Raw genomic sequence first — 11643 nt, forward strand, 5'->3', positions numbered from 1 at the left:
CCATGAGCATGGCATGTTTCTCTTGATTTCACTTGCCTGCAAACAGTCAAGAATGCCCTTCAAAATGAACACACAAGCACCAGTAGGTAAAATGTGTAAGATACTGAGAACTGCACCAGCCAAATAGGTAGAAGTATTTTCTTTAAGTTATTTTCAGTGATTTAAAATCAAGCTATTCACACGGCAAAATGAGACATTCCAATTATAATGTTCATTTCAATGCTAAGCCATTTCCAAACTTTTAACAGAACCACATCACGTTACCATTCCTAAATGCATCAATCAGCACAAAAAGAAACACACTTGTTATGTACCATTACATTCTTTTTATTGCTGCATTGGTCCACAGAAGGTTTTATTTGTGATTATGCAAATCACTTTGAGAGAAACATGAATCATTGCAGCACTTAAGAAAAACAGAGCAATTTGTGTCCAAATTGCCAATTAAGCTCAAAACAGCAATTCCATCCCCATATCTATTGAAGATTCAGTTTCCTCCTCTAATCAATGGGCTGAGCAAATCTACAAGAATCATTTTGCACATCTCATCATTGACTATACAAAAGGAAAAAACATTCTTCTGCAAAACATGGAAAGAGACAGGAAATTAGGAGCATTAAAATTAACCAGAATTCTAAAGCAGCGTTTCATTTCAAATTCAAAACAAATTTTGTGACTCATTTCCCCTATTGAGAAGAAGCCAAAGTCTATGATTTCGCCTGTGCCTCAACAGGAATGATCGCCATTCTGCATTTATGTTTAAACTTCAGCTACTATAGCATGTAATCCAGGCTGACATACCAGTGTTGCAGTCAGGATATGAGATGCTGTTGGAGACAACATTTTACTGACAACATGTTAAACTCAGACGGGTGTAAAAATCCCAAGCACTATTTTGAAGAAGAGGAGAATAGTTCTTCCCAGTAATTGGGCCATTTTGTATCCCTCAGCTAACATTAACTAAAGTAAATGATTGTAAAATATTTTCTGGTCATCATCACATTGATTTTTGTGGGAGCTTGTCAGTAAAAAAAAAGGAAAATGACTACAGCTTTACCACATCATAGGCTCATTAGTGAGAGACTTCTGGTGGTGGGTTGACCTGAGGGTCACTATGCCTCAGGCAAGGGGAGAGGTTGAGGATGAGGTTCCTTCATGGTAACCTCAGCCAATGTTTGCTATATCCAAAACAGCTTCTATGTCTTTTACATTACAACAATGACTGCACTTCAAAAGAAGTCCATTGACCTTAAATCATTTTTGATGTTTTCAAGTCATTGAAAGTACTACAGAAAGACAGTAAACTCCCGGATTAATTGCTCCAGTATAACTGTAATCTTTTAAACAATTAAAAACTTTTTAATCATTACAGTATGTCAACTGGAAACAAAACTGGAGTTCCCTAAACCTGTTAACTATCGGGGAACATGATGGTACAATGACAATTGCTGCAGAACAGCTTTAACTCTGCAATAATGCAAATGTGACCCTGTCACTGATCCAAACTGGACTCCAGAGTACAATGAAGCTCTTTCAAAAGCCTCAACATCAACGACATGGAATAAAATTGCTCTTTAATGGAAAGTTAGACTTAAAGTGCCCAAGGACCTCAATGGCCTTCCACTGCAGATCAAAAAATATAAGATGATTTCTTAATAATTATGGGATAATAAACATTACTGCTGAATAAACAAGTTACCATCTAATGTACTCTTAATCACAGCACAGAATATAAAGGAAGCAATGTTGATGGCAAACTGTTCAATTACAGCTATCAGTGTCAGTCTCAGAGTGCAACAGAACTATAACATTCAGGCTGAAAGATTTGGCAATCACGTATTTACAACAGGTTTTAAGCTTTATGCAGAACTGTAACTTTTACAACTACTCTAACTCTTCAGCATCATATTTACGCTGATAATTAACTTGAAATCAGGAAAAAGTAAATTACTTAACTTTTTTTTTGTACCACAAACTGTTGATCTGAAAGTTGGCTCTTCAGCACTAAACTTTTGGAAATACCTGTCCCATTTTAGCTTCAGGATGATATTAACATGCACATAAATTTATACCACTATCCCAACAGTAGCTATTTTGGTGAGGACTTAAGAGTGGTCCTAGCCAACATCCATTCAATGTATGCAGAGCTGGCAGAGAGTGATGTCCAACCTGTCATACTGATTTAATGCCATATACTTGGATCTCAACACATCAGCTAATGCATGCTCTTAACCGAATACAACTGAGCATTCATTCAGCAACAAGAAGAAAACTTCCTTTCAGCACTATCTAAAGAGATCATCAACTACTTTCAAATCTGTTGTTGATTGATTTGCAAGCTCTTTCTTGCTGAAACTGCAGAAATGTTTGCTAGTCGACAGAGTTGTTTGTCCTACTTTTTTGTATATTGGACATTCCTGGGTAATTTTCCACATTCTCAAGTAGATACACTGAGCCAAAGGGCGTCACAGCACCAGGGACCCGGCTTTGATTCCAGCCTCAGGTGACTGTTTATGTGCAGTTTGCACGTTTTCCCCTTGTCTGCGTGGGTTTCCTCCAGCTGCTCTGGTTTCCTCCCACAGTCGAAAGGTTAGGTGAACAGGCCATGCTAAATTGCCCATAGTGTTCAGGGATGTGTAGGTTAGGTGCATTAGTCAGGGAATGTAGAATAAATAGGGTAGGGGAATGGGTCGGGGTGGGTTACTGTTCTGAGGGTTGGTGTGAACTTATTGGGCCAAATGGCCTGTTTCCACACTGAAGGGATTCTATGAGAGATACCAGTATTGTAGCCACACTGGAACAGCTTAGCTAGGATTGTCTGGAGCAGAAGTCTTCGGTACAATTACCAGTATGTTGTCAGAACCCATAGCCTTCTCAGAATCCAGTGTCTTTAACTGTTTCTTCATATCCTGTGAAGTCAATTTAATTGGCCAAAGACTGGCAACGTGATGCTGAGGTCCTCTGTGCGAGGCAAAGATGGATCATCCACTTGGCAGTTCTGCCTGAAGACTGTTGTGAATGATTCAGCCTTTTTCACTCGTGCTGGGCTCTCCCATCATTGAAGATGGGGATATTTGTGGAGCCTCTTCCTCTAGTGAGTTGCTAAATGACTGGATGTGGCAGAACTGCAGAGCCATTGATTGTGGGATCACTGAGTTCTGTCTATCACATGCTGCTTATGCTGTTTGGCATGAAAGTAGTCCTCTTCACACAAGGTGTCCTGTAACTAAAAGTGTTAATAGGTGATAATGTCTATGCTTTGATGACATAGTTGTAAAATTAATACAAAACGTGTTTGAAAACCATGCTGCCTTGCAGATTGTGCTCAAGTAGGGTACATAAACAAAACTTCTGACATAAAAATGGAAATTACTGGTGAAATTCAGCAAGTCTGAGTTCTGCTGTTGGATTGGTCTGGAGATACCCTGCAATAACACAGTTGAGAAGCTCTGTAGTGGTCCACTGCAAAGCCTTGTCATCATATGGCTACAGTACATGGTGACAGCTGAGACATGCAGGAGAAATGGAGCATTGATCACATCCATTCTGGTTGGGATGACACACCAAATGCATTTCCCCAGGTTTACCAGTACTCACAAAATGTATAACTGCAAGTTTGTACAGTCACTTTGTCTCTCAATATCTTTCATTAAAAACAACAGTAAATTACTTCAGGTTGACTGACGGCGTAGCATTGTATTTTTATTCAGGAGTTTAGATTTATCATTAGCCCAAAGGAATATACTGTGTAATATCCCATAAAAATCTATCACCAGTCCTAAAGTCCTTCACTGAGGCACTAATCTTATACACATCAATAAGATTAAGTAGTGTACAAGAGAACTTTGATACAATATAACATATTGCAACTCACCTCATGCACTACTGCACACATATAAATTTACAACTTGGAGGGCAGACCTTTTTCAATTTCAACTAAAGAGCTTTGTCTATTAAGATTTATGGCGTTCAGTCCATCATAGCATGGAACAACTTTCTTACACAATTTTTTGCTCTTCAGCGTGGAACAATCCCTACCACTGTGGTATTCAAGCCTCTTCATCAATGACTCTCTCTCTCACATTAATCCAAACCATATATTTGGAGCTGCCTCCCTTCACAGTTATCCCCTCAGCATCCCAGCATTCTGCCTCCAAACCCATCAACTACCAGCTTCTCTAACATTGCAGAGGTTCTTGTTAACACCCTTTGACTTTCAGTGAACAGACCATAACCCGCTTCCGTGTTGATACAGAGCCCCCTGACCCTGACTGTGCTGTGGCTGACAGTGTCCAAGCCCCTGGACTGAAGTTGGATGCTATCATTAACTGTACTGGCAGTCCTGACTGATGACATTCCTCCAGCCCTTGGCTGAGACCCACTCCCCATAGACTTGGAGACAAGGCCACTTGGCTGAAACACATGCAATGTGTTTGTTGCATAAGCTACTGGCATATGTGTAACTGTGACATTCATGTAACACAGTGCCATACAATAACATGTCCACACCCTTGACTGATCACCAATGGCAACCTGCTGCCTGGTTGTGCATCTGTGCCAAATGGAAAGGGTGAGCCTTTACATTTCCAATGAAGCAGCAACAGTACAAAAAGGCACGACAAGAATGTCATGACCACCCAAGTCAGTGGGTGCTAATACAACAAGCAAAGAGTATGTAACATGCAGCCTGTTTCAATCCATGAGATAGGTGCCTGAACCGCACACAAGGTGACATGGCAGCAGCATTGCAAAATACAGTGCAGGTGACCTCTGAAGCGCAGCAGTGGAGCACAAAAACTAATCCTGAATGTGCCATGATATGGTGAAGCTGACGCATGCCCAGTGCCAACCTCCATGGTTGGAGGATGCAGTTGGACACTGCCCATGGAATGTACTCTGAAAGTTTGGGGAATGCTGCCCAAGATGGAAGCCTAGAAGAACAAATAATGAGCTGGAACTGCCAGGCACCTGCTCTGACTTCATGTCAGCAATTGTCACCATCTAGTTTCTCTCCGCTGTGTGGAGACATATGTGGTAAGATCAGGTACTAATCACTTTGAGTGTACGTACAAGGCCTTTCCCTGCTCACGAGTGAGATTCTCACCGTGTTAGTCAAACCTTGGGTGGAAAATTGGGCCCTTTTTTTCTCATTTTTGCAATCTTTTCCCAACTGACTTGCCATTGCCAACATGAACAAGGAGATGAAAATCCAGCTCATGGTTGCTTAGTATACAGGTCATGGCTACTTAAATCACATGAACATGGCCAAAGGCACTGGTTAACATGAGTAACAATGGCCACAAGTTTGTGATTAAATACATTCATTTTTTAAAAAGTCATAGAAACCATCAACTTCAAAGTTAAGTTAGAAAGCCTGAAGAAGCAATATTGAGTGGTTTTGAAAGTTGCAAGAAAGTAAACCTGAATAATGGATGTACAATTATCTACTAACAGAAATGTGATAGATAGCAACATTCCCCTGATTATTAGCAATTTTATTGTGCTACTCGGTTAATAAACCTATTAGGAGCACCTCTGTCATATGTCCCAGTTTCTCAGTTACTCATAGATTAATGTGCTACTGTAAATCAAAATCTGTTAATGTAAAATTTAAGTCATTTTTGTATACCATGCATGTTTATTTAACATAAACAATACACCGCTATTTCTGCAATAAAAGCAATTTTGTCAATGAACACACTGGAACCATTTAGCCAAACCAGGAAGATTTAAAAAAATATACATCAATGGTTGCAGTCCCATTTTGTAAAGATAATATTCAAATTAAATCAGAGATCATTTCACCCAAATGGAAATTTTGACATAAAAGCATTTATTATCCAAGTTCCAGAAAATGAACTTTTGTCCCTAGCAAACAACCAAAATTTATTGAATGGCAGTTCTGTATGATGCAGGTTCAGTGCCTATTTATTCATTTGCTGAAACCACTGGAATGATTATGGGAGCAGGCAATTCAGTCATCATTAATACTCCTATTGTATTTGACGTTTAAGAGAACTGTCATGTAATAATCAGTCTTATACCAGTTATAAATGCTTTGCATAATATTTCTGGTGCTATCTGCATTCATTTGCAGCGGCATAAAAGTAAACCCTCCAAATGTTTGTTGTTTTCCAATGCGGCAGCAGCAAGTATAATTACTGAAAACCCCCACTGAGTTTCACATCTGAAATATCACTCACTGTGCTTGCTCCTAACTGCTGATGACTATTATCTCCAGCGCGGCAGCCTTTTACAGGAATAGACAATAGGCAATAGACAATAGGTGCAGGAATAGGCCATTCAGCCCTTCGAGCCTGCACCGCCATTCAATATGATCATGGCTGATCATTCCTAATCAGTATCCTCTTCCTGCCTTATCTCCATAACCCTTCATTCCACTATCTTTGAGAGCTCTATTCAACTCTTTCTTAAGTTAATCAAGAGACTGGGCCTCCACTGCCCTCTGGGGTAGAGCATTCCACACAGCCACCAATCTCTGAGTGAAGAAGTTTCTCCTCATCTCTGTCCTAAATGGTCTACCCCGTATTTTTAAGCTGTGCTATTAGCCTTCTTCACTATCTGCTGTACCTGCATGCTTGCCTTCATTGACTGGTGTCCAAGAACACCTAGATCTCTCTGTACTGCCCCTTTACATAAATTGATTCCATTGAGGTAGTAGTCTGCCTTCCTGTTCTTGCTACCAAAGTGGATAACCATACATTTATCCACATTAAACTGCATCTGCCATGCATCTGCCCACTCACCTAACTTGTCCAGGTCACCCTGTAATCTCCTAACATCCTCATCACATTTCACCCTGCCACCCAGCTTTGTATCATCAGCAAATGAAATAAATTAATTATGAGATTGTGAGGTTATCACATATCTTAAACATTGGATATTACATAGAATATGGAGCCCTGAAACCTGTCATTTAGCCAAAATCTATGCCAGTGTTTATGTTACACCTAAGTTCCCTACCACTCTACTTACTTCATCGCACACAATCAACATGCCCTTAAATTCATTTCTATCCCAAGTACTAAGCTAACTTCCTTTCCTGAAGTAAACCATAAGTACATCCAGCCAATAAAGGTTATATAGCCTTTAATTAATGCTTCCCAGCTGATTTTGTATTGCAAAAAGATCCACAATTGTCTGCCAATTCCGAAGTGTGATCCTTGTTCAAACAGCTGCAAACTGAATGCAAAACTGGCAAGATTCAAGAGAGTGGCTGGTGTATACAGCTGCCGTTCAATGGGTTGCATCAGATTTACAGATTGATTGCAGTCACCGTGGGCACCATGATATGAGTGTGAGTCATGGGCAGTGTAAAAACTACAACAACAGATGCTATGAATTATCAATCTTTGTTGAAGCTAGTTACACTCACGAATTTAAGTACTCAAAACCAATCTGAGCAACATTTTACATTATTTTGCAAATTCTCTGACATGAGGAGGAAGAACCTATGCTCTTTGTGAGAACATAAAGGATCCTGTTATATTATATTAGCAGCATATTTGAGGATTTCATATGACAGGTACAAAGTTTTTTTTCTGGTTATCATTTCATTAAACAGTAACTGTTCACAACTATGATGTTTGTTCTCCTATTTGTGTCCAATAAACTTTCCCAATTTGATTATACCACAAATTTTGATATTGTACTTCTGATCCTCAACTGTAAATTGTCAATGCAAATTGTGCATTGCAGTTCAAGCATTGATTATTGTCAACACAACGTCCCCCCAAGTCTGAATTGTTACCCTTAACCTCTATTCCATTTGCTGTCTTGTACCCAATTTCCAACAAATTCTGTTATTTGGCCCTGGCCTCCCATTGTTTTGGTATTGGTCATGAGTACATGAAGCAGGAGCTCATTGGAGGTCACTTGAGGATTTAAATCTATTACTTCTGCCATATTATCATTGTCAATGTTTTTCTGTTCCTGTGCACTGTAATATGGATAGAAAAAGTGTTAGCAAACTTTTTAAACACAGTTGTATCTAACATTTGTGTCTACATCAAAAGCTTCCTTTTTCCATTGCAGCTGCTCTTCCTGAAAAGAGGAAATCAGAATTACTTCTGAAGCAAAGTATGAAACATGCTACCTGTTGTCACAATATGAAAGATATGACATTTTAAATTCTTAAGCATTCAGTCTTGTAACATGAAAACTAAAAGAGTAATATTGGGAACAGCTGGTTCAAATAACTCTTGAAAAGAAACTGGAATTGGTTTAGAATTTACTCGACAGAAAAAATAGCTATTTTCTAAAAGCAATACTAACTCAAATTTTGTCAAGTATTGGCAACTTTACTTTTAACAGTAAGTATAAGAACTAATCTACACCATATTTCAAAACAAAACAGCTCTGTGTAAATTTAGTCAACTAAGAACTTTTGACTACTAAGAATGAATATTAAGTAACTTACCCTAATGGAGCTTCTGGACAAACTGACTAAGTTTCAATTATTTCACTGTAAGACAAAAATAGAAAAATTGAAGAGGCATGTTTAATAAAGTCATGCATAATTTTCAAACAGTTTCAAAGGAATTATGTACAACTTTCACTTTTGTATGATATGTGGCATATATAAAAGGTCTTTATACTATATCCACCAACTGGTGCAATACACCAAACAATTGATTATTAAAGTATAATAATAATACTTAATCAAAAGTAAATTGCAATGCACAATTTTTTTGTTCATGCATTATTCAAGCATTTGAAGTAATGCACCATTTAAAAGATTCAGTGAATTATTTAACATTGGTTTACAGTAGGCGAACATCTTAAGTCTGACATTTTGTGGCATCATTGCAAATACTAGACTTCATGAAACCCAATGAAGTCTCAGAGACAGGATCATGTCACAGCCAGCTGTTGACCTGGAACTTGGGTCCCACAATTGGGAGTTGCTCTTCTGTAAAAATCTTCAGTAATGCAACAAATTTCAGTTCAAAAGCTTCAAAATATAAAGTATTGCTTGTTCAGGTATTCAGTTAAATTATGTTTACTTGAGTGTAGCTAGGAGGAATGCCCATTTTACTCAATCAAATGTATTCATTTATTTCAGGAATTGCACTGGGATTAGGATTATTGTTGCTGTTGAAATGGTGCCGCTTGTTGAAAATGTATCTATAAATGAAGATTTAATATAAAGTCCATTCGGCCCACGTGAACTTTGCCTGGGTTTGTGTTGTGTCATGGACCAGGCCAGACCCCCTCAAGAAAGTAGCCAAGACCTTAACTTTGCTAGTTGTTTTAAGCAGATGTAACGCAAATATTCCAGGAGGGATGCTGTTGATCAAACCACTTAGCCTTAAACAAAACAGAATTTATTTACAAGATTATGGCATGAAACACAAACAAAAGAGAACAGAATCCAGAATAACTTAACCGATCCGAAAACCCAACAGATCATCCCAACTTAATGACGCTGTTCCAAATACTTGCAACAATCCCCATAAACACTCCTTGGCAACAATGTTAAAATCAAACACAGGGTCTTACAAGAGAGATGTCAGAGAGAGAGGAAGATCAGCATGGGCCTGTTTCTTTGGGTCCAGTAACTTTTACAACTGTCTGACTGCATTCATCGCATAGCTAGACTAAGCCAAACTGAGAAAAGCTGAACTGGGAAAACTGGTCACTCCCCATTCATTGAACATTTTTTTAAAATTGAAAGCCTTTTTTCCTGAGACAGCATCTGTTCGCTATAATCAAATTGACCCATTCAAGACCAGATTTCTAGGAACCTAATCTATGTTTTTACGACCTCCTGAAAAAAATACCAAGGGCAACTTAATCTTGTTAAAGGAGCGGCCTCATCATAGTTTTGTGTTGTTGGATGGAAGAATACTGACAATTATTTTGTATCATTGTGTTGCCAGGAATGGAGAATTTGAGTTATAAAGGGAGACACTGGAGTGAAGGATGTTGAGGTGTGACCTTATAGAAGCTTATAAAATCATGAAGGGTATAACAATTTCAAGTCTAGGGGGTACATCTTAAGGTGAGAGGAGAAAGATGTAAAAAGACATGAGGAGTAATTTACACAGAGAGTGATTCGTGTGTGGAATGAACTTCTAGAAGAAATGGTGGATGAAGGTACAGTCACAATGTTTAAAAGACATTGAGATAAGTAGCTGAATAAGAAATGTTTGGAGGGATATGGATCAAGCACAGGCAGGTGGGACTAGTTTACTTTGGGATTATGGTCAGTATGGACTGGTTGGACTGAAGTGTTGTGTTTCTGTACTGTGTGACTCTATGACTCTGTGACTGTATTCCGTAGGATATGGGTCAACAGTTAGTCCGTGCTCTTCAAGTGTGCTTGTGTGAATATAAATGTCTTTAAGTACTTGAAAGAGTTTACAGTTTCAACATGTCAGGAAAGAATTTTAGCAGAAAGTTAATCCATTCACAGAATGTGCTGCAGTAGCTTGTCACAGAACTATCAACCCTCGAGATTTTCCTAGATAATCACTTTAATACCAATTGGATCTGTCTGTAAAATTGATTCAAATTATGCACAGAGAATATTTTGCTGGAAAGAAGGATGCAGTTTTTTTTTTATTATTTATTGTTCTATTACTATTTCCAAGATTTTCACTTAATCTGCTGTGGATGGAGGATTACAGAGCTTTTGTTAAGGGAAATTCACATGGATGCATTCCAGACCACACAAAGTTTGAAACGTTTTGAAATAATCACTTTGATTATTAAAGGGTAGACATTGACTTTCAGGTGTCAGGTAAGTTTTATTTCTCTGAGCATGGCATTTATTTCACACTAAGTGGGATTTAATTGCAGTGCTGTATGTGTGGTAAAAGGCAAATAATGTTATATCTCTAACTGCAAGTCTATCACAGGCTGGTGGCAATTCTCTTTGAGAAGATGTCTAAAGCAGGATTTTAGATTAAACTTGAATGCTCACAAATGAACAGAAGCTGTTCATTGTTTAAAATTTGGTGTTCTGTTGTAGTTCATAAAAATGGGTTTAAATGCAAACGTCGTTTTCACTCTTGCAAAGATTCAGATGGTTTTGTTTGCAATTGTGCATAAAGTTAATGTATTTTGTACAACACAATACAACATAGGAATAGGTCCTTTCGCCCACCAAACCTGCACCGACTCCTAATCTTCATTTAGACCCTTATTTGCCCACGTGGTTCCTATCCTTCTGTTCACATTCCATTCATGTGTCCATCAAGATACACCTAAAACCTTGCTAATGTGCTTGCTTCCACCACCTCCACCTGCAGTGCGTTCCAGGCACCCAGCACCTTCCGTGTAAAATATTTTCCCTACACCTCTCCCCGAACCATTATCCCTCTCATGTTCAACCTGTGCCCTCTTGTAGTTGGCTTTTCCATCTTGGGAAAAAGCCTCTGACTATTCACACTAACCATGCCTTTCATAATTTTATAGACCTCTATCAAGTCACCCATCAGCCTCTGTCTTTCCAGTGAAAACAATCTGAGTTTGTCCACCCTCTCCTCATAACGAAAATCCTCCGGACCAGGCAGCATCCTCTCTGCACCCTCTCCCCAAAGCATCCATGTCCTTCTGGTAATGTGGTGACCAGAACTACACACAATATTCCAAATGTGGCCTAGCTAAATCAGTGCT

General features: G+C 38.7%; 1 protein-coding gene across 10 annotated transcripts in view; it reads right to left on the minus strand.

Annotated features, from left to right (window-relative positions):
* chl1b (cell adhesion molecule L1-like b) overlaps positions 1 to 8491 on the minus strand; it is a 712521-nt gene extending 704030 nt beyond the window's left edge. For all 10 annotated transcript variants that reach the window (XM_043708376.1, XM_043708384.1, XM_043708378.1 and 7 more), the window contains exon 1: positions 8441 to 8491. The gene's annotated coding sequence lies outside the window, so the exon portion shown is untranslated. The remainder of the gene's footprint in view (positions 1 to 8440) is intronic.
* Positions 8492 to 11643: the final 3152 nt, after the last annotated feature.

This window comes from Chiloscyllium plagiosum, chromosome 18 (assembly GCF_004010195.1).
Source record: "Chiloscyllium plagiosum isolate BGI_BamShark_2017 chromosome 18, ASM401019v2, whole genome shotgun sequence".
Classification (NCBI taxonomy): Eukaryota; Metazoa; Chordata; class Chondrichthyes; order Orectolobiformes; family Hemiscylliidae; genus Chiloscyllium; species Chiloscyllium plagiosum.